The following is a 22145-nucleotide window of genomic DNA, read 5'->3' as shown; positions in this document are numbered from 1 at the left end:
GAGAGACTGTTATATACAGGGGAATAGAGAAGAGGGGGAGAGGGAGAGAGAGAGAGACAGTTGTATGCAGGGGAATAAGCAGTGGGGGAGAGAGAGAGACTGTTATATCGAGGAAAATAGAGCAGGGGAGAGAGAGAGAGAGACTGTTATATACAGGGGAATAGAGCAGGGGAGAGAGAGAGACTGTTATGTACAGGGGAATAGAGCAGGGGAGAGGGAGAGAGAGAGAGAGGCTGTTATTTTCAAGGAAATAGAGCAGAGGAGAGAGAGAGAGAGACTTTAATAAACAGGGGAATAGAGCAGGGGAGGGAGAGAGAGAGAGACTGTTCTCTTCAGGGGAATAGAGCAGGAGAGGGAGAGAGAGAGAGAGACTGTTATACACAGGGGAATAGAGCAGGAGAGAGAGGGAGAGAGAGAGACTGTTACATACAGGGGAATGGATCAGGAGAGGGAGAGAGAGAGAGAGAGAGACTGTTAAGTGCAGGGGAATGGAGCAGGGGAGGGGAGAGAGAGACTGTTATATACAGGGGAATAGAGCAGGAGAGAGGGAGAGACTGTTATATACAGGGGAATAGAGCAGGAGAGAGAGAGAGAGAGAGAGACTGTTATATACAGGGGAATAGAGCAGGGGGGAGAGAGAGAGAGACTGTTATAAACAGGGGAATAGAGCAGGGGAGAGAGAGAGAGACTGTTATATACAGGGGAATAGAGCAGGGGAGGGAGAGAGAGAGACTGTTCTCTTCAGGGGAATGGAGCAGGGGAGGGAGAGAGAGAGAGAGACTGTTTTCGACAGGGGAATAGAGCAGGAGAGGGAGAGAGAGAGAGAGACTGTTATATACAGGGGAATAGAGCAGGAGAGAGAGAGAGAGAGAGACTGTTTTGTACAGGGGAATAGAGCAGGGGAGGGAGAGAGAGAGAGACTGTTATATGCAGGGGAATAGAGCAGGGGAGGGAGGGAGAGAGAGAGAGAGACTGTTATATACAGGGAAATAGAGCAGGGGAGGGAGAGAGAGAGAGACTGTTATATACAGGGGAATAGAGCAGAGGGGGTGAGAGAGAGAGACTGTTATATACAGGGGAATAGAGCAGGGGCGGGAGAGAGAGAGAGACTGTTATGTACAGGGGAATAGAGAAGAGGGGGAGAGGGAGAGAGAGAGAGACAGTTGTATGCAGGGGAATAAGCAGAGGGGGAGAGAGAGAGACTGTTATATCGAGGAAAATGGAGCAGGGGAGAGAGAGAGAGAGACTGTTATATACAGGGGAATAGAGCAGGAGAGAGGGAGAGACTGTTCTATACAGGGGAATAGAGCAGGAGAGAGAGAGAGAGAGAGACTGTTATATACAGGGGAATAGAGCAGGGGGGAGAGAGAGAGAGACTGTTATAAACAGGGGAATAGAGCAGGGGAGAGAGAGAGAGACTGTTATATACAGGGGAATAGAGCAGGGGAGATAGAGAGAGACTGTTATATACAGAGAAATAGAGCAGAGGAGAGAGAGAGAGACACTGTTATATGCAGGGGAATAGAGCAGGGGAGGGAGAGAGATTGTTCTCTTCAGGGGAATGGAGCAGGGGAGGGAGAGAGAGAGAGAGACTGTTTTCAACAGGGGAATAGAGCAGGAGAGGGAGAGAGAGAGTGAGACTGTTATATACAGGGGAATAGAGCAGGAGAGAGAGAGAGAGAGAGAGACTGTTATATACAGGGGAATAGAGCAGTGGAGAGTGAGAGAGAGAGAGAGAGACTGTTTTGTACAGGGGAATAGAGCAGGGGAGGGAGAGAGAGAGCGACTGTTATATGCAGGGGAATAGAGCAGGGGAGGGAGGGAGAGAGAGAGAGAGACTGTTCTCTACAGGGAAATAGAGCAGGGGAGGGAGAGTGAGAGAGAGACTGTTATTTACAGGGGAATAGAGCAGGAGAGGGAGAGAGAGAGAGACTGTTATGTACAGGGAAATAGAGCAGGGGAGGGAGAGAGTGAGAGACTGTTATATACAGGGGAATAGAGCAGGGGAGGGAGAGAGAGAGAGAGAGACTGTTATATACAGGGGAATAGAGCAGGGGCGGGAGAGAGAGAGAGACTGTTATATACAGGGGAATAGAGCAGGGGAGGGAGAGAGAGACTGTTATATACAGGGGAATAGAGCAGGGGCGGGAGAGAGAGAGAGACTGTTATATACAGGGGAATAGAGAAGAGGGGGAGAGGGAGAGAGAGAGAGACAGTTGTATGCAGGGGAATAAGCAGAGGGGGAGAGAGAGAGACTGTTATGTACAGGGGAATAGAGCAGGGGAGAGGGAGAGAGAGAGAGAGAGAGGCTGTTATATACAAGGAAATAGAGGGAGAGAGACAGAGGGCCTGTTATATGCTGGGAAATGGAGCAGAGGGGGAGAGAGAGAGAGACTGTTATATACAGGGGAATGGAGCAGAGGGGGAGAGAGAGAGACTGTTTTTTCAGGGGAATGGAGCAGAGGGGGAGAGAGAGAGACTGTTTTTTCAGGGGAACAGAGCAGAGGGGGAGAGACAGAGAGAGACAGTTGTATGCAGGGGAATAGAGCAGAGTGGGAGAGAGTGAGACTGTTATATCCAGGAACATAGAGCAGGGGAGAGAGAGAGAGAGAGACTGTTATATACAGGGGAATAGAGCAGGGGAGAGAGAGAGAGAGACTGTTATAAACAGGGGAATAGAGCAGGGGAGAGAGAGAGAGACTGTTATATACAGGGGAATAGAGCAGGGGAGATAGAGAGAGACTGTTATATACAGAGAAATAGAGCAGAGGAGAGAGAGAGACACTGTTATATGCAGGGGAATAGAGCAGGGGAGGGAGAGAGAGAGACTGTTCTCTTCAGGGGAATGGAGCAGGGGAGGGAGAGAGAGAGAGAGACTGTTTTCGACAGGGGAATGGAGCAGGAGAGGGAGAGAGAGAGAGAGACTGTTATATACAGGGGAATAGAGCAGGAGAGAGAGAGAGAGAGAGAGAGACTGTTATATACAGGGGAATGGAGCAGTGGAGAGTGAGAGAGAGAGAGAGACTGTTTTGTACAGGGGAATAGAGCAGGGGAGGGAGAGAGAGAGAGACTGTTATATGCAGGGGAATAGAGCAGGGGAGGGAGGGAGAGAGAGAGAGAGACTGTTATATACAGGGAAATAGAGCAGGGGAGGGAGAGTGAGAGAGAGACTGTTATTTACAGGGGAATAGAGCAGGAGAGGGAGAGAGAGAGAGACTGTTATATACAGGGGAATAGAGCAGAGGGGGTGAGAGAGAGAGACTGTTATATACAGGGGAATAGAGCAGGGGCGGGAGAGAGAGAGAGACTGTTATATACAGGGGAATAGAGAAGAGGGGGAGAGGGAGAGAGAGAGAGACAGTTGTATGCAGGGGAATAAGCAGAGGGGGAGAGAGAGAGAGACTGTAAGATACAGGGGAATAAAGCAGGGGAGAGGGAGAGTGAGAGAGAGACTGTTATATACAGGGGAATAGAGCAGGAGAGAGAGAGAGAGAGAGACTGTTATATACAGGGGAATAGAGCAGGGGGGAGAGAGAGAGAGACTGTTATAAACAGGGGAATAGAGCAGGGGAGAGAGAGAGAGACTGTTATATACAGGGGAATAGAGCAGGGGAGGGAGAGAGAGAGACTGTTCTCTTCAGGGGAATGGAGCAGGGGAGGGAGAGAGAGAGAGAGACTGTTTTCGACAGGGGAATAGAGCAGGAGAGGGAGAGAGAGAGAGAGACTGTTATATACAGGGGAATAGAGCAGGAGAGAGAGAGAGAGAGAGAGAGACTGTTTTGTACAGGGGAATAGAGCAGGGGAGGGAGAGAGAGAGAGACTGTTATATGCAGGGGAATAGAGCAGGGGAGGGAGGGAGAGAGAGAGAGAGACTGTTATATACAGGGAAATAGAGCAGGGGAGGGAGAGAGAGAGAGACTGTTATATACAGGGGAATAGAGCAGAGGGGGTGAGAGAGAGAGACTGTTATATACAGGGGAATAGAGCAGGGGCGGGAGAGAGAGAGAGACTGTTATGTACAGGGGAATAGAGAAGAGGGGGAGAGGGAGAGAGAGAGAGACAGTTGTATGCAGGGGAATAAGCAGAGGGGGAGAGAGAGAGACTGTTATATCGAGGAAAATGGAGCAGGGGAGAGAGAGAGAGAGACTGTTATATACAGGGGAATAGAGCAGGAGAGAGGGAGAGACTGTTCTATACAGGGGAATAGAGCAGGAGAGAGAGAGAGAGAGAGACTGTTATATACAGGGGAATAGAGCAGGGGGGAGAGAGAGAGAGACTGTTATAAACAGGGGAATAGAGCAGGGGAGAGAGAGAGAGACTGTTATATACAGGGGAATAGAGCAGGGGAGATAGAGAGAGACTGTTATATACAGAGAAATAGAGCAGAGGAGAGAGAGAGAGACACTGTTATATGCAGGGGAATAGAGCAGGGGAGGGAGAGAGATTGTTCTCTTCAGGGGAATGGAGCAGGGGAGGGAGAGAGAGAGAGAGACTGTTTTCAACAGGGGAATAGAGCAGGAGAGGGAGAGAGAGAGTGAGACTGTTATATACAGGGGAATAGAGCAGTGGAGAGTGAGAGAGAGAGAGAGAGACTGTTTTGTACAGGGGAATAGAGCAGGGGAGGGAGAGAGAGAGCGACTGTTATATGCAGGGGAATAGAGCAGGGGAGGGAGGGAGAGAGAGAGAGAGACTGTTCTCTACAGGGAAATAGAGCAGGGGAGGGAGAGTGAGAGAGAGACTGTTATTTACAGGGGAATAGAGCAGGAGAGGGAGAGAGAGAGAGACTGTTATGTACAGGGAAATAGAGCAGGGGAGGGAGAGAGTGAGAGACTGTTATATACAGGGGAATAGAGCAGGGGAGGGAGAGAGAGAGAGAGAGAGACTGTTATATACAGGGGAATAGAGCAGGGGCGGGAGAGAGAGAGAGACTGTTATATACAGGGGAATAGAGCAGGGGAGGGAGAGAGAGACTGTTATATACAGGGGAATAGAGCAGGGGCGGGAGAGAGAGAGAGACTGTTATATACAGGGGAATAGAGAAGAGGGGGAGAGGGAGAGAGAGAGAGACAGTTGTATGCAGGGGAATAAGCAGAGGGGGAGAGAGAGAGACTGTTATGTACAGGGGAATAGAGCAGGGGAGAGGGAGAGAGAGAGAGAGAGGCTGTTATATACAAGGAAATAGAGGGAGAGAGACAGAGGGACTGTTATATGCTGGGAAATGGAGCAGAGGGGGAGAGAGAGAGAGACTGTTATATACAGGGGAATGGAGCAGAGGGGGAGAGAGAGAGACTGTTTTTTCAGGGGAATGGAGCAGAGGGGGAGAGAGAGAGACTGTTTTTTCAGGGGAACAGAGCAGAGGGGGAGAGACAGAGAGAGACAGTTGTATGCAGGGGAATAGAGCAGAGTGGGAGAGAGTGAGACTGTTATATCCAGGAACATAGAGCAGGGGAGAGAGAGAGAGAGACTGTTATATACAGGGGAATAGAGCAGGGGAGAGAGAGAGAGAGACTGTTATAAACAGGGGAATAGAGCAGGGGAGAGAGAGAGAGACTGTTATATACAGGGGAATAGAGCAGGGGAGATAGAGAGAGACTGTTATATACAGAGAAATAGAGCAGAGGAGAGAGAGAGACACTGTTATATGCAGGGGAATAGAGCAGGGGAGGGAGAGAGAGAGACTGTTCTCTTCAGGGGAATGGAGCAGGGGAGGGAGAGAGAGAGAGAGACTGTTTTCGACAGGGGAATGGAGCAGGAGAGGGAGAGAGAGAGAGAGACTGTTATATACAGGGGAATAGAGCAGGAGAGAGAGAGAGAGAGAGAGAGACTGTTATATACAGGGGAATAGAGCAGTGGAGAGTGAGAGAGAGAGAGACTGTTTTGTACAGGGGAATAGAGCAGGGGAGGGAGAGAGAGAGAGACTGTTATATGCAGGGGAATAGAGCAGGGGAGGGAGGGAGAGAGAGAGAGAGACTGTTATATACAGGGAAATAGAGCAGGGGAGGGAGAGTGAGAGAGAGACTGTTATTTACAGGGGAATAGAGCAGGAGAGGGAGAGAGAGAGAGACTGTTATATACAGGGGAACAGAGCAGAGGGGGTGAGAGAGAGAGACTGTTATATACAGGGGAATAGAGCAGGGGCGGGAGAGAGAGAGAGACTGTTATATACAGGGGAATAGAGAAGAGGGGGAGAGGGAGAGAGAGAGAGACAGTTGTATGCAGGGGAATAAGCAGAGGGGGAGAGAGAGAGAGACTGTAAGATACAGGGGAATAAAGCAGGGGAGAGGGAGAGTGAGAGAGAGACTGTTATATACAGGGGAATAGAGCAGGAGAGAGAGAGAGAGAGAGACTGTTATATACAGGGGAATAGAGCAGGGGGGAGAGAGAGAGAGACTGTTATAAACAGGGGAATAGAGCAGGGGAGAGAGAGAGAGACTGTTATATACAGGGGAATAGAGCAGGGGAGGGAGAGAGAGAGACTGTTCTCTTCAGGGGAATGGAGCAGGGGAGGGAGAGAGAGAGAGAGACTGTTTTCGACAGGGGAATAGAGCAGGAGAGGGAGAGAGAGAGAGAGACTGTTATATACAGGGGAATAGAGCAGGAGAGAGAGAGAGAGAGAGAGAGACTGTTTTGTACAGGGGAATAGAGCAGGGGAGGGAGAGAGAGAGAGACTGTTATATGCAGGGGAATAGAGCAGGGGAGGGAGGGAGAGAGAGAGAGAGACTGTTATATACAGGGAAATAGAGCAGGGGAGGGAGAGAGAGAGAGACTGTTATATACAGGGGAATAGAGCAGAGGGGGTGAGAGAGAGAGACTGTTATATACAGGGGAATAGAGCAGGAGAGAGAGAGAGAGACTGTTATATACAGGGGAATAGAGAAGAGGGGGAGAGGGAGAGAGAGAGAGAGACTGTTTTGTACAGGGGAATAGAGCAGGGGAGGGAGAGAGAGAGAGACTGTTATATGCAGGGGAATAGAGCAGGGGAGGGAGAGTGAGAGAGAGACTGTTATTTACAGGGGAATAGAGCAGGAGAGGGAGAGAGAGAGAGACTGTTATATACAGGGAAATAGAGCAGGGGAGGGAGAGAGTGAGAGAGAGACTGTTACATACAGGGGAATAGAGCAGAGGGGGTGAGAGAGAGAGACTGTTATAAACAGGGGAATAGAGCAGGGGCGGGAGAGAGAGAGAGACTGTTATATACAGGGGAATAGAGAAGAGGGGGAGAGGGAGAGAGAGACTGTTTTGTACAGGGGAATAGAGCAGGGGAGGGAGAGAGAGAGAGACTGTTATATGCAGGGGAATAGAGCAGGGGAGGGAGGGAGAGAGAGAGAGAGAGACTGTTATATACAGGGAAATAGAGCAGGGGAGGGAGAGTGAGAGAGAGACTGTTATTTACAGGGGAATAGAGCAGGAGAGGGAGAGAGAGACTGTTATATACAGGGAAATAGAGCAGGGGAGGGAGAGAGTGAGAGAGAGACTGTTACATACAGGGGAATAGAGCAGAGGGGGTGAGAGAGAGAGACTGTTATAAACAGGGGAATAGAGCAGGGGCGGGAGAGAGAGAGAGACTGTTATATACAGGGGAATAGAGAAGAGGGGGAGAGGGAGAGAGAGACTGTTATATACAGGGAAATAGAGCAGGGGAGGGAGAGAGAGAGAGAGAGACTGTTACATACAGGGGAATAGAGCAGAGGGGGTGAGAGAGAGAGACTGTTATATACAGGGGAATAGAGCAGGGGCGGGAGAGAGAGAGAGACTGTTATATACAGGGGAATAGAGAAGAGGGGGAGAGGGAGAGAGAGAGAGACAGTTGTATGCAGGGGAATAAGCAGTGGGGGAGAGAGAGAGACTGTTATATCGAGGAAAATAGAGCAGGGGAGAGAGAGAGAGAGACTGTTATATACAGGGGAATAGAGCAGGGGAGAGAGAGAGACTGTTATGTACAGGGGAATAGAGCAGGGGAGAGGGAGAGAGAGAGAGAGGCTGTTATTTTCAAGGAAATAGAGCAGAGGAGAGAGAGAGAGAGACTTTAATAAACAGGGGAATAGAGCAGGGGAGGGAGAGAGAGAGAGACTGTTCTCTTCAGGGGAATAGAGCAGGAGAGGGAGAGAGAGAGAGAGACTGTTATACACAGGGGAATAGAGCAGGAGAGAGAGAGAGAGAGAGAGACTGTTACATACAGGGGAATGGATCAGGAGAGGGAGAGAGAGAGAGAGAGAGACTGTTAAGTGCAGGGGAATGGAGCAGGGGAGGGGAGAGAGAGACTGTTATATACAGGGGAATAGAGCAGGAGAGAGGGAGAGACTGTTATATACAGGGGAATAGAGCAGGAGAGAGAGAGAGAGAGAGAGACTGTTATATACAGGGGAATAGAGCAGGGGGGAGAGAGAGAGAGACTGTTATAAACAGGGGAATAGAGCAGGGGAGAGAGAGAGAGACTGTTATATACAGGGGAATAGAGCAGGGGAGGGAGAGAGAGAGACTGTTCTCTTCAGGGGAATGGAGCAGGGGAGGGAGAGAGAGAGAGAGACTGTTTTCGACAGGGGAATAGAGCAGGAGAGGGAGAGAGAGAGAGAGACTGTTATATACAGGGGAATAGAGCAGGAGAGAGAGAGAGAGAGAGACTGTTTTGTACAGGGGAATAGAGCAGGGGAGGGAGAGAGAGAGAGACTGTTATATGCAGGGGAATAGAGCAGGGGAGGGAGGGAGAGAGAGAGAGAGACTGTTATATACAGGGAAATAGAGCAGGGGAGGGAGAGAGAGAGAGACTGTTATATACAGGGGAATAGAGCAGAGGGGGTGAGAGAGAGAGACTGTTATATACAGGGGAATAGAGCAGGGGCGGGAGAGAGAGAGAGACTGTTATGTACAGGGGAATAGAGAAGAGGGGGAGAGGGAGAGAGAGAGAGACAGTTGTATGCAGGGGAATAAGCAGAGGGGGAGAGAGAGAGACTGTTATATCGAGGAAAATGGAGCAGGGGAGAGAGAGAGAGAGACTGTTATATACAGGGGAATAGAGCAGGAGAGAGGGAGAGACTGTTCTATACAGGGGAATAGAGCAGGAGAGAGAGAGAGAGAGAGACTGTTATATACAGGGGAATAGAGCAGGGGGGAGAGAGAGAGAGACTGTTATAAACAGGGGAATAGAGCAGGGGAGAGAGAGAGAGACTGTTATATACAGGGGAATAGAGCAGGGGAGATAGAGAGAGACTGTTATATACAGAGAAATAGAGCAGAGGAGAGAGAGAGAGACACTGTTATATGCAGGGGAATAGAGCAGGGGAGGGAGAGAGATTGTTCTCTTCAGGGGAATGGAGCAGGGGAGGGAGAGAGAGAGAGAGACTGTTTTCAACAGGGGAATAGAGCAGGAGAGGGAGAGAGAGAGTGAGACTGTTATATACAGGGGAATAGAGCAGGAGAGAGAGAGAGAGAGAGACTTATATACAGGGGAATAGAACAGTGGAGAGTGAGAGAGAGAGAGAGAGACTGTTTTGTACAGGGGAATAGAGCAGGGGAGGGAGAGAGAGAGCGACTGTTATATGCAGGGGAATAGAGCAGGGGAGGGAGGGAGAGAGAGAGAGAGACTGTTCTCTACAGGGAAATAGAGCAGGGGAGGGAGAGTGAGAGAGAGACTGTTATATACAGGGGAATAGAGCAGGGGAGGGAGAGAGAGAGAGAGAGAGAGAGAGACTGTTATATACAGGGGAATAGAGCAGGAGAGAGAGAGAGAGAGACTGTTTTTACAGGGAAATAAAGCAGAGGAGAGAGAGAGAGAGACTGTTATATACAGGGGAATAGAGCAGGGGAGGGAGAGATAGAGAGAGACTGTTTTCTACAGGGGAATAGAGCAGGGGAGGGAGAGAGAGAGATAGACTGTTATATGCAGGGTAATAGAACAGGGGAGAGAGAGAGAGAGAGACTGTTATATACAGGGGAATAGAGCAGGAGAGAGAGAGAGAGAGAGAGAGACTGTTATATACAGGGGAATAGAGCAGGAGAGAGAGAGAGAGAGACTGTTTTTACAGGGAAATAAAGCAGAGGAGAGAGAGAGACTGTTATATACAGGGGAATAGAGCAGGAGAGAGGGAGAGACTGTTCTATACAGGGGAATAGAGCAGGAGAGAGAGAGAGAGAGAGAGAGACTGTTATATACAGGGGAATAGAGCAGGGGGGAGAGAGAGAGAGACTGTTATAAACAGGGGAATAGAGCAGGGGAGAGAGAGAGAGACTGTTATATACAGGGGAATAGAGCAGGGGAGATAGAGAGAGACTGTTATATACAGAGAAATAGAGCAGAGGAGAGAGAGAGAGACACTGTTATATGCAGGGGAATAGAGCAGGGGAGGGAGAGAGATTGTTCTCTTCAGGGGAATGGAGCAGGGGAGGGAGAGAGAGAGAGAGACTGTTTTCAACAGGGGAATAGAGCAGGAGAGGGAGAGAGAGAGTGAGACTGTTATATACAGGGGAATAGAGCAGGAGAGAGAGAGAGAGAGAGAGACTGTTATATACAGGGGAATAGAGCAGTGGAGAGTGGGAGAGAGAGAGAGAGACTGTTTTGTACAGGGGAATAGAGCAGGGGAGGGAGAGAGAGAGCGACTGTTATATGCAGGGGAATAGAGCAGGGGAGGGAGGGAGAGAGAGAGAGAGACTGTTCTCTACAGGGAAATAGAGCAGGGGAGGGAGAGTGAGAGAGAGACTGTTATTTACAGGGGAATAGAGCAGGAGAGGGAGAGAGAGAGAGACTGTTATGTACAGGGAAATAGAGCAGGGGAGGGAGAGAGTGAGAGACTGTTATATACAGGGGAATAGAGCAGGGGAGAGAGAGAGAGAGACTGTTATAAACAGGGGAATAGAGCAGGGGAGAGAGAGAGAGAGACTGTTATATACAGGGGAATAGAGCAGGGGAGAGAGAGAGAGAGACTGTTATAAACAGGGGAATAGAGCAGGGGAGAGAGAGAGAGACTCTTATATACAGGGGAATAGAGCAGGGGAGATAGAGAGAGACTGTTATATACAGAGAAATAGAGCAGAGGAGAGAGAGAGACACTGTTATATGCAGGGGAATAGAGCAGGGGAGGGAGAGAGAGAGACTGTTCTCTTCAGGGGAATGGAGCAGGGGAGGGAGAGAGAGAGAGAGACTGTTTTCGACAGGGGAATGGAGCAGGAGAGGGAGAGAGAGAGAGAGACTGTTATATACAGGGGAATAGAGCAGGAGAGAGAGAGAGAGAGAGAGAGAGAGACTGTCATATACAGGGGAATAGAGCAGTGGAGAGTGAGAGAGAGAGAGAGACTGTTTTGTACAGGGGAATAGAGCAGGGGAGGGAGAGAGAGAGAGACTGTTATATGCAGGGGAATAGAGCAGGGGAGGGAGGGAGAGAGAGAGAGAGACTGTTATATACAGGGAAATAGAGCAGGGGAGGGAGAGTGAGAGAGAGACTGTTATTTACAGGGGAATAGAGCAGGAGAGGGAGAGAGAGAGAGACTGTTATATACAGGGGAATAGAGCAGAGGGGGTGAGAGAGAGAGACTGTTATGTACAGGGGAATAGAGCAGGGGCGGGAGAGAGAGAGAGACTGTTATATACAGGGGAATAGAGAAGAGGGGGAGAGGGAGAGAGAGAGAGACAGTTGTATGCAGGGGAATAAGCAGAGGGGGAGAGAGAGAGAGACTGTAAGATACAGGGAATAAAGCAGGGGAGAGGGAGAGTGAGAGAGAGACTGTTATATACAGGGGAATAGAGCAGGGGGGAGAGAGAGAGAGACTGTTATAAACAGGGGAATAGAGCAGGGGAGAGAGAGAGAGACTGTTATATACAGGGGAATAGAGCAGGGGAGGGAGAGAGAGAGACTGTTCTCTTCAGGGGAATGGAGCAGGGGAGGGAGAGAGAGAGAGAGACTGTTTTCGACAGGGGAATAGAGCAGGAGAGGGAGAGAGAGAGAGAGACTGTTATATACAGGGGAATAGAGCAGGAGAGAGAGAGAGAGAGAGAGAGACTGTTTTGTACAGGGGAATAGAGCAGGGGAGGGAGAGAGAGAGAGACTGTTATATGCAGGGGAATAGAGCAGGGGAGGGAGGGAGAGAGAGAGAGAGACTGTTATATACAGGGAAATAGAGCAGGGGAGGGAGAGAGAGAGAGACTGTTATATACAGGGGAATAGAGCAGAGGGGGTGAGAGAGAGAGACTGTTATATACAGGGGAATAGAGCAGGAGAGAGAGAGAGAGACTGTTATATACAGGGGAATAGAGAAGAGGGGGAGAGGGAGAGAGAGAGAGAGACTGTTTTGTACAGGGGAATAGAGCAGGGGAGGGAGAGAGAGAGAGACTGTTATATGCAGGGGAATAGAGCAGGGGAGGGAGGGAGAGAGAGAGAGAGACTGTTATATACAGGGAAATAGAGCAGGGGAGGGAGAGTGAGAGAGAGACTGTTATTTACAGGGGAATAGAGCAGGAGAGGGAGAGAGAGAGAGACTGTTATATACAGGGAAATAGAGCAGGGGAGGGAGAGAGTGAGAGAGAGACTGTTACATACAGGGGAATAGAGCAGAGGGGGTGAGAGAGAGAGACTGTTATAAACAGGGGAATAGAGCAGGGGCGGGAGAGAGAGAGAGACTGTTATATACAGGGGAATAGAGAAGAGGGGGAGAGGGAGAGAGAGACTGTTTTGTACAGGGGAATAGAGCAGGGGAGGGAGAGAGAGAGAGACTGTTATATGCAGGGGAATAGAGCAGGGGAGGGAGGGAGAGAGAGAGAGAGACTGTTATATACAGGGAAATAGAGCAGGGGAGGGAGAGTGAGAGAGAGACTGTTATTTACAGGGGAATAGAGCAGGAGAGGGAGAGAGAGAGAGACTGTTATATACAGGGAAATAGAGCAGGGGAGGGAGAGAGTGAGAGAGAGACTGTTACATACAGGGGAATAGAGCAGAGGGGGTGAGAGAGAGAGACTGTTATAAACAGGGGAATAGAGCAGGGGCAGGAGAGAGAGAGAGACTGTTATATACAGGGGAATAGAGAAGAGGGGGAGAGGGAGAGAGAGACTGTTATATACAGGGAAATAGAGCAGGGGAGGGAGAGAGAGAGAGAGACTGTTACATACAGGGGAATAGAGCAGAGGGGGTGAGAGAGAGAGACTGTTATATACAGGGGAATAGAGCAGGGGCGGGAGAGAGAGAGAGACTGTTATATACAGGGGAATAGAGAAGAGGGGGAGAGGGAGAGAGAGAGAGACAGTTGTATGCAGGGGAATAAGCAGTGGGGGAGAGAGAGAGACTGTTATATCGAGGAAAATAGAGCAGGGGAGAGAGAGAGAGAGACTGTTATATACAGGGGAATAGAGCAGGGGAGAGAGAGAGACTGTTATGTACAGGGGAATAGAGCAGGGGAGAGGGAGAGAGAGAGAGAGGCTGTTATTTTCAAGGAAATAGAGCAGAGGAGAGAGAGAGAGAGACTTTAATAAACAGGGGAATAGAGCAGGGGAGGGAGAGAGAGAGAGACTGTTCTCTTCAGGGGAATAGAGCAGGAGAGGGAGAGAGAGAGAGAGACTGTTATACACAGGGGAATAGAGCAGGAGAGAGAGAGAGAGAGAGAGAGACTGTTACATACAGGGGAATGGATCAGGAGAGGGAGAGAGAGAGAGAGAGAGACTGTTAAGTGCAGGGGAATGGAGCAGGGGAGGGGAGAGAGAGACTGTTATATACAGGGGAATAGAGCAGGAGAGAGGGAGAGACTGTTATATACAGGGGAATAGAGCAGGAGAGAGAGAGAGAGAGAGAGACTGTTATATACAGGGGAATAGAGCAGGGGGGAGAGAGAGAGAGACTGTTATAAACAGGGGAATAGAGCAGGGGAGAGAGAGAGAGACTGTTATATACAGGGGAATAGAGCAGGGGAGGGAGAGAGAGAGACTGTTCTCTTCAGGGGAATGGAGCAGGGGAGGGAGAGAGAGAGAGAGACTGTTTTCGACAGGGGAATAGAGCAGGAGAGGGAGAGAGAGAGAGAGACTGTTATATACAGGGGAATAGAGCAGGAGAGAGAGAGAGAGAGAGACTGTTTTGTACAGGGGAATAGAGCAGGGGAGGGAGAGAGAGAGAGACTGTTATATGCAGGGGAATAGAGCAGGGGAGGGAGGGAGAGAGAGAGAGAGACTGTTATATACAGGGAAATAGAGCAGGGGAGGGAGAGAGAGAGAGACTGTTATATACAGGGGAATAGAGCAGAGGGGGTGAGAGAGAGAGACTGTTATATACAGGGGAATAGAGCAGGGGCGGGAGAGAGAGAGAGACTGTTATGTACAGGGGAATAGAGAAGAGGGGGAGAGGGAGAGAGAGAGAGACAGTTGTATGCAGGGGAATAAGCAGAGGGGGAGAGAGAGAGACTGTTATATCGAGGAAAATGGAGCAGGGGAGAGAGAGAGAGAGACTGTTATATACAGGGGAATAGAGCAGGAGAGAGGGAGAGACTGTTCTATACAGGGGAATAGAGCAGGAGAGAGAGAGAGAGAGAGACTGTTATATACAGGGGAATAGAGCAGGGGGGAGAGAGAGAGAGACTGTTATATACAGGGGAATAGAGCAGGGGCGGGAGAGAGAGAGAGACTGTTATATACAGGGGAATAGAGAAGAGGGGGAGAGGGAGAGAGAGAGAGACAGTTGTATGCAGGGGAATAAGCAGAGGGGGAGAGAGAGAGAGACTGTAAGATACAGGGGAATAAAGCAGGGGAGAGGGAGAGTGAGAGAGAGACTGTTATGTACAGGGGAATAGAGCAGGGGGGAGAGAGAGAGAGACTGTTATAAACAGGGGAATAGAGCAGGGGAGAGAGAGAGAGACTGTTATATACAGGGGAATAGAGCAGGGGAGGGAGAGAGAGAGACTGTTCTCTTCAGGGGAATGGAGCAGGGGAGGGAGAGAGAGAGAGAGACTGTTTTCGACAGGGGAATAGAGCAGGAGAGGGAGAGAGAGAGAGAGACTGTTATATACAGGGGAATAGAGCAGGAGAGAGAGAGAGAGAGAGAGAGACTGTTTTGTACAGGGGAATAGAGCAGGGGAGGGAGAGAGAGAGAGACTGTTATATGCAGGGGAATAGAGCAGGGGAGGGAGGGAGAGAGAGAGAGAGACTGTTATATACAGGGAAATAGAGCAGGGGAGGGAGAGAGAGAGAGACTGTTATATACAGGGGAATAGAGCAGAGGGGGTGAGAGAGAGAGACTGTTATATACAGGGGAATAGAGCAGGAGAGAGAGAGAGAGACTGTTATATACAGGGGAATAGAGAAGAGGGGGAGAGGGAGAGAGAGAGAGAGACTGTTTTGTACAGGGGAATAGAGCAGGGGAGGGAGAGAGAGAGAGACTGTTATATGCAGGGGAATAGAGCAGGGGAGGGAGGGAGAGAGAGAGAGAGACTGTTATATACAGGGAAATAGAGCAGGGGAGGGAGAGTGAGAGAGAGACTGTTATTTACAGGGGAATAGAGCAGGAGAGGGAGAGAGAGAGAGACTGTTATATACAGGGAAATAGAGCAGGGGAGGGAGAGAGTGAGAGAGAGACTGTTACATACAGGGGAATAGAGCAGAGGGGGTGAGAGAGAGAGACTGTTATAAACAGGGGAATAGAGCAGGGGCGGGAGAGAGAGAGAGACTGTTATATACAGGGGAATAGAGAAGAGGGGGAGAGGGAGAGAGAGACTGTTTTGTACAGGGGAATAGAGCAGGGGAGGGAGAGAGAGAGAGACTGTTATATGCAGGGGAATAGAGCAGGGGAGGGAGGGAGAGAGAGAGAGAGACTGTTATATACAGGGAAATAGAGCAGGGGAGGGAGAGTGAGAGAGAGACTGTTATTTACAGGGGAATAGAGCAGGAGAGGGAGAGAGAGAGAGACTGTTATATACAGGGGAATAGAGCAGAGGGGGTGAGAGAGAGAGACTGTTATATACAGGGGAATAGAGCAGGGGCGGGAGAGAGAGAGAGACTGTTATATACAGGGGAATAGAGAAGAGGGGGAGAGGGAGAGAGAGAGAGACAGTTGTATGCAGGGGAATAAGCAGAGGGGGAGAGAGAGAGAGACTGTAAGATACAGGGGAATAAAGCAGGGGAGAGGGAGAGTGAGAGAGAGACTGTTATATACAGGGGAATAGAGCAGGGGGGAGAGAGAGAGAGACTGTTATAAACAGGGGAATAGAGCAGGGGAGAGAGAGAGAGACTGTTATATACAGGGGAATAGAGCAGGGGAGGGAGAGAGAGAGACTGTTCTCTTCAGGGGAATGGAGCAGGGGAGGGAGAGAGAGAGAGAGACTGTTTTCGACAGGGGAATAGAGCAGGAGAGGGAGAGAGAGAGAGAGACTGTTATATACAGGGGAATGGAGCAGGAGAGAGAGAGAGAGAGAGAGAGACTGTTTTGTACAGGGGAATAGAGCAGGGGAGGGAGAGAGAGAGAGACTGTTATATGCAGGGGAATAGAGCAGGGGAGGGAGGGAGAGAGAGAGAGAGACTGTTATATACAGGGAAATAGAGCAGGGGAGGGAGAGAGAGAGAGACTGTTATTTTCAGGGGAATAGAGCAGAGGGGGTGAGAGAGAGAGACTGTTATATACAGGGGAATAGAGCAGGAGAGAGAGAGAGAGACTGTTATATACAGGGGAATAGAGAAGAGGGGGAGAGGGAGAGAGAGAGAGAGACTGTTTTGTACAGGGGAATAGAGCAGGGGAGGGAGAGAGAGAGAGACTGTTATATGCAGGGGAATAGAGCAGGGGAGGGAGGGAGAGAGAGAGAGAGACTGTTATATACAGGGAAATAGAGCAGGGGAGGGAGAGTGAGAGAGAGACTGTTATTTACAGGGGAATAGAGCAGGAGAGGGAGAGAGAGAGAGACTGTTATATACAGGGAAATAGAGCAGGGGAGGGAGAGAGTGAGAGAGAGACTGTTACATACAGGGGAATAGAGCAGAGGGGGTGAGAGAGAGAGACTGTTATAAACAGGGGAATAGAGCAGGGGCGGGAGAGAGAGAGAGACTGTTATATACAGGGGAATAGAGAAGAGGGGGAGAGGGAGAGAGAGACTGTTTTGTACAGGGGAATAGAGCAGGGGAGGGAGAGAGAGAGAGACTGTTATATGCAGGGGAATAGAGCAGGGGAGGGAGGGAGAGAGAGAGAGAGACTGTTATATACAGGGAAATAGAGCAGGGGAGGGAGAGTGAGAGAGAGACTGTTATTTACAGGGGAATAGAGCAGGAGAGGGAGAGAGAGAGAGACTGTTATATACAGGGAAATAGAGCAGGGGAGGGAGAGAGTGAGAGAGAGACTGTTACATACAGGGGAATAGAGCAGAGGGGGTGAGAGAGAGAGACTGTTATAAACAGGGGAATAGAGCAGGGGCGGGAGAGAGAGAGAGACTGTTATATACAGGGGAATAGAGAAGAGGGGGAGAGGGAGAGAGAGACTGTTATATACAGGGAAATAGAGCAGGGGAGGGAGAGAGAGAGAGAGAGACTGTTACATACAGGGGAATAGAGCAGAGGGGGTGAGAGAGAGAGACTGTTATATACAGGGGAATAGAGCAGGGGCGGGAGAGAGAGAGAGACTGTTATATACAGGGGAATAGAGAAGAGGGGGAGAGGGAGAGAGAGAGAGACAGTTGTATGCAGGGGAATAAGCAGTGGGGGAGAGAGAGAGACTGTTATATCGAGGAAAATAGAGCAGGGGAGAGAGAGAGAGAGACTGTTATATACAGGGGAATAGAGCAGGGGAGAGAGAGAGAGAGAGACTGTTCTCTTCAGGGGAATAGAGCAGGAGAGGGAGAGAGAGAGAGAGACTGTTATACACAGGGGAATAGAGCAGGGGAGAGGGAGAGAGAGAGAGAGGCTGTTATTTTCAAGGAAATAGAGCAGAGGAGAGAGAGAGAGAGACTTTAATAAACAGGGGAATAGAGCAGGGGAGGGAGAGAGAGAGAGACTGTTCTCTTCAGGGGAATAGAGCAGGAGAGGGAGAGAGAGAGAGAGACTGTTATACACAGGGGAATAGAGCAGGAGAGAGAGAGAGAGAGAGAGAGACTGTTACATACAGGGGAATGGATCAGGAGAGGGAGAGAGAGAGAGAGAGAGACTGTTAAGTGCAGGGGAATGGAGCAGGGGAGGGGAGAGAGAGACTGTTATATACAGGGGAATAGAGCAGGAGAGAGGGAGAGACTGTTATATACAGGGGAATAGAGCAGGAGAGAGAGAGAGAGAGAGAGACTGTTATATACAGGGGAATAGAGCAGGGGGGAGAGAGAGAGAGACTGTTATAAACAGGGGAATAGAGCAGGGGAGAGAGAGAGAGACTGTTATATACAGGGGAATAGAGCAGGGGAGGGAGAGAGAGAGACTGTTCTCTTCAGGGGAATGGAGCAGGGGAGGGAGAGAGAGAGAGAGACTGTTTTCGACAGGGGAATAGAGCAGGAGAGGGAGAGAGAGAGAGAGACTGTTATATACAGGGGAATAGAGCAGGAGAGAGAGAGAGAGAGAGACTGTTTTGTACAGGGGAATAGAGCAGGGGAGGGAGAGAGAGAGAGACTGTTATATGCAGGGGAATAGAGCAGGGGAGGGAGGGAGAGAGAGAGAGAGACTGTTATATACAGGGAAATAGAGCAGGGGAGGGAGAGAGAGAGAGACTGTTATATACAGGGGAATAGAGCAGAGGGGGTGAGAGAGAGAGACTGTTATATACAGGGGAATAGAGCAGGGGCGGGAGAGAGAGAGAGACTGTTATGTACAGGGGAATAGAGAAGAGGGGGAGAGGGAGAGAGAGAGAGACAGTTGTATGCAGGGGAATAAGCAGAGGGGGAGAGAGAGAGACTGTTATATCGAGGAAAATGGAGCAGGGGAGAGAGAGAGAGAGACTGTTATATACAGGGGAATAGAGCAGGAGAGAGGGAGAGACTGTTCTATACAGGGGAATAGAGCAGGAGAGAGAGAGAGAGAGAGACTGTTATATACAGGGGAATAGAGCAGGGGGGAGAGAGAGAGAGACTGTTATAAACAGGGGAATAGAGCAGGGGAGAGAGAGAGAGACTGTTATATACAGGGGAATAGAGCAGGGGAGATAGAGAGAGACTGTTATATACAGAGAAATAGAGCAGAGGAGAGAGAGAGAGACACTGTTATATGCAGGGGAATAGAGCAGGGGAGGGAGAGAGATTGTTCTCTTCAGGGGAATGGAGCAGGGGAGGGAGAGAGAGAGAGAGACTGTTTTCAACAGGGGAATAGAGCAGGAGAGGGAGAGAGAGAGTGAGACTGTTATATACAGGGGAATAGAGCAGGAGAGAGAGAGAGAGAGAGAGACTGTTATATACAGGGGAATAGAGCAGTGGAGAGTGAGAGAGAGAGAGAGAGACTGTTTTGTACAGGGGAATAGAGCAGGGGAGGGAGAGAGAGAGCGACTGTTATATGCAGGGGAATAGAGCAGGGGAGGGAGGGAGAGAGAGAGAGAGACTGTTCTCGACAGGGAAATAGAGCAGGGGAGGGAGAGTGAGAGAGAGACTGTTATTTACAGGGGAATAGAGCAGGAGAGGGAGAGAGAGAGAGACTGTTATGTACAGGGAAATAGAGCAGGGGAGGGAGAGAGTGAGAGACTGTTATATACAGGGGAATAGAGCAGGGGAGGGAGAGAGAGAGAGAGAGACTGTTATATACAGGGGAATAGAGCAGGGGCGGGAGAGAGAGAGAGACTGTTATATACAGGGGAATAGAGCAGGGGAGGGAGAGAGAGACTGTTATATACAGGGGAATAGAGCAGGGGCGGGAGAGAGAGAGAGACTGTTATATACAGGGGAATAGAGAAGAGGGGGAGAGGGAGAGAGAGAGAGACAGTTGTATGCAGGGGAATAAGCAGAGGGGGAGAGAGAGAGACTGTTATGTACAGGGGAATAGAGCAGGGGAGAGGGAGAGAGAGAGAGAGAGGCTGTTATATACAAGGAAATAGAGCAGAGGAGAGAGAGAGAGAGCATGTTTTATACAAGGGAATAGAGCAGGGGAGAGAGAGAGAGACTGTTATTTCCAGAGAAATAGAGCAGAGGAGAGAGAGAGAGAGACTGTTATATACAGGGGAATAGAGCAGGGGAGGGAGAGAGAGAGAGACTGTTCTCTTCAGGGGAATGGAGCAGGGGAGGGAGAGAGAGAGAGACTGTTATATACAGGGGAATAGAGCAGGGGCGGGAGAGAGAGAGAAACTGTTGTGTGCAGGGGAATAGAGCAGGAGAGGGAGAGAGACAGAGGGACTGTTATATACTGGGAAATAGAGCAGAGGGGGCGAGAGAGAGAGACTGTTTTATACAGGGGAATAGAGCAGGAGAGAGAGAGAGAGAAACTGTAATATACAGGGGAATAGAGCAGGAGAGAGGGAGAGAGGGACTGTTATTTCCAGGGGAATAGAGCAGGAGAGAGAGAGAGGCTGTTCCATACAGGGGAATAGAGCAGGGTGGGCAGAGAGAGAGAGACTGTTATATACAAGGAAATAGAGCAGAGGAGAGAGTCTGTTTTTTCAGGGGAATAGAGCAGGAGAGAGAGAGAGACAGTTGTATGCAGGGGAATAAGCAGAGGGGGAGAGAGAGAGACTGTTATATCGAGGAAAATAGAGCAGGGGAGAGAGAGAGAGACTGTTATATACAGGGGAATATAGCAGGGGAGAGAGAGAGACTGTTATGTACAGGGGAATAGAGCAGGGGAGGGAGAGAGAGAGAGACTGTTATGTACAGGGGAATAGAGCAGGAGAGGGAGAGAGACAGAGGGACTGTTATATGCTGGGAAATGGAGCAGAGGGGGAGAGAGAGAGAGACTGTTATATACAGGGGAATGGAGCAGAGGGGGAGAGAGAGAGACTGTTTTTTCAGGGGAACAGAGCAGAGGGGGAGAGACAGAGAGAGACAGTTGTATGCAGGGGAATAGAGCAGAGTGGGAGAGAGTGAGACTGTTATATCCAGGAACATAGAGCAGGGGAGAGAGAGAGAGAGACTGTTATATACAGGGGAATAGAGCAGGGGAGAGAGAGAGAGAGACTGTTATAAACAGGGGAATAGAGCAGGGGAGAGAGAGAGAGACTCTTATATACAGGGGAATAGAGCAGGGGAGATAGAGAGAGACTGTTATATACAGAGAAATAGAGCAGAGGAGAGAGAGAGACACTGTTATATGCAGGGGAATAGAGCAGGGGAGGGAGAGAGAGAGACTGTTCTCTTCAGGGGAATGGAGCAGGGGAGGGAGAGAGAGAGAGAGACTGTTTTCGACAGGGGAATGGAGCAGGAGAGGGAGAGAGAGACTGTTATATACAGGGGAATAGAGCAGGAGAGAGAGAGAGAGAGAGAGAGAGAGACTGTTATATACAGGGGAATAGAGCAGTGGAGAGTGAGAGAGAGAGAGAGACTGTTTTGTACAGGGGAATAGAGCAGGGGAGGGAGAGAGAGAGAGACTGTTATATGCAGGGGAATAGAGCAGGGGAGGGAGGGAGAGAGAGAGAGAGACTGTTATATACAGGGAAATAGAGCAGGGGAGGGAGAGTGAGAGAGAGACTGTTATTTACAGGGGAATAGAGCAGGAGAGGGAGAGAGAGAGAGACTGTTATATACAGGGGAATAGAGCAGAGGGGGTGAGAGAGAGAGACTGTTATATACAGGGGAATAGAGCAGGGGCGGGAGAGAGAGAGAGACTGTTATATACAGGGGAATAGAGAAGAGGGGGAGAGGGAGAGAGAGAGAGACAGTTGTATGCAGGGGAATAAGCAGAGGGGGAGAGAGAGAGAGACTGTAAGATACAGGGGAATAAAGCAGGGGAGAGGGAGAGTGAGAGAGAGACTGTTATATACAGGGGAATAGAGCAGGAGAGAGAGAGAGAGAGAGACTGTTATATACAGGGGAATAGAGCAGGGGGGAGAGAGAGAGAGACTGTTATAAACAGGGGAATAGAGCAGGGGAGAGAGAGAGAGACTGTTATATACAGGGGAATAGAGCAGGGGAGGGAGAGAGAGAGACTGTTCTCTTCAGGGGAATGGAGCAGGGGAGGGAGAGAGAGAGAGAGACTGTTTTCGACAGGGGAATAGAGCAGGAGAGGGAGAGAGAGAGAGAGACTGTTATATACAGGGGAATAGAGCAGGAGAGAGAGAGAGAGAGAGAGAGACTGTTTTGTACAGGGG

At 49.8% G+C, this 22145-nt stretch overlaps 1 protein-coding gene across 3 annotated transcripts in view; it reads right to left on the bottom strand.

The window, feature by feature from the left end:
- The window catches only part of LOC137309260 (SITS-binding protein-like), a 208605-nt gene that overhangs the window by 48992 nt on the left and 137468 nt on the right, over positions 1-22145 (bottom strand). The window lies entirely within an intron of this gene.

This window comes from Heptranchias perlo, unplaced genomic scaffold (assembly GCF_035084215.1).
Source record: "Heptranchias perlo isolate sHepPer1 unplaced genomic scaffold, sHepPer1.hap1 HAP1_SCAFFOLD_156, whole genome shotgun sequence".
Lineage (NCBI taxonomy): Eukaryota > Metazoa > Chordata > Chondrichthyes > Hexanchiformes > Hexanchidae > Heptranchias > Heptranchias perlo.
The sequence above is the reverse complement of the archived record's forward strand: the minus strand, read 5'-3'. Positions and strand labels throughout refer to the sequence as shown.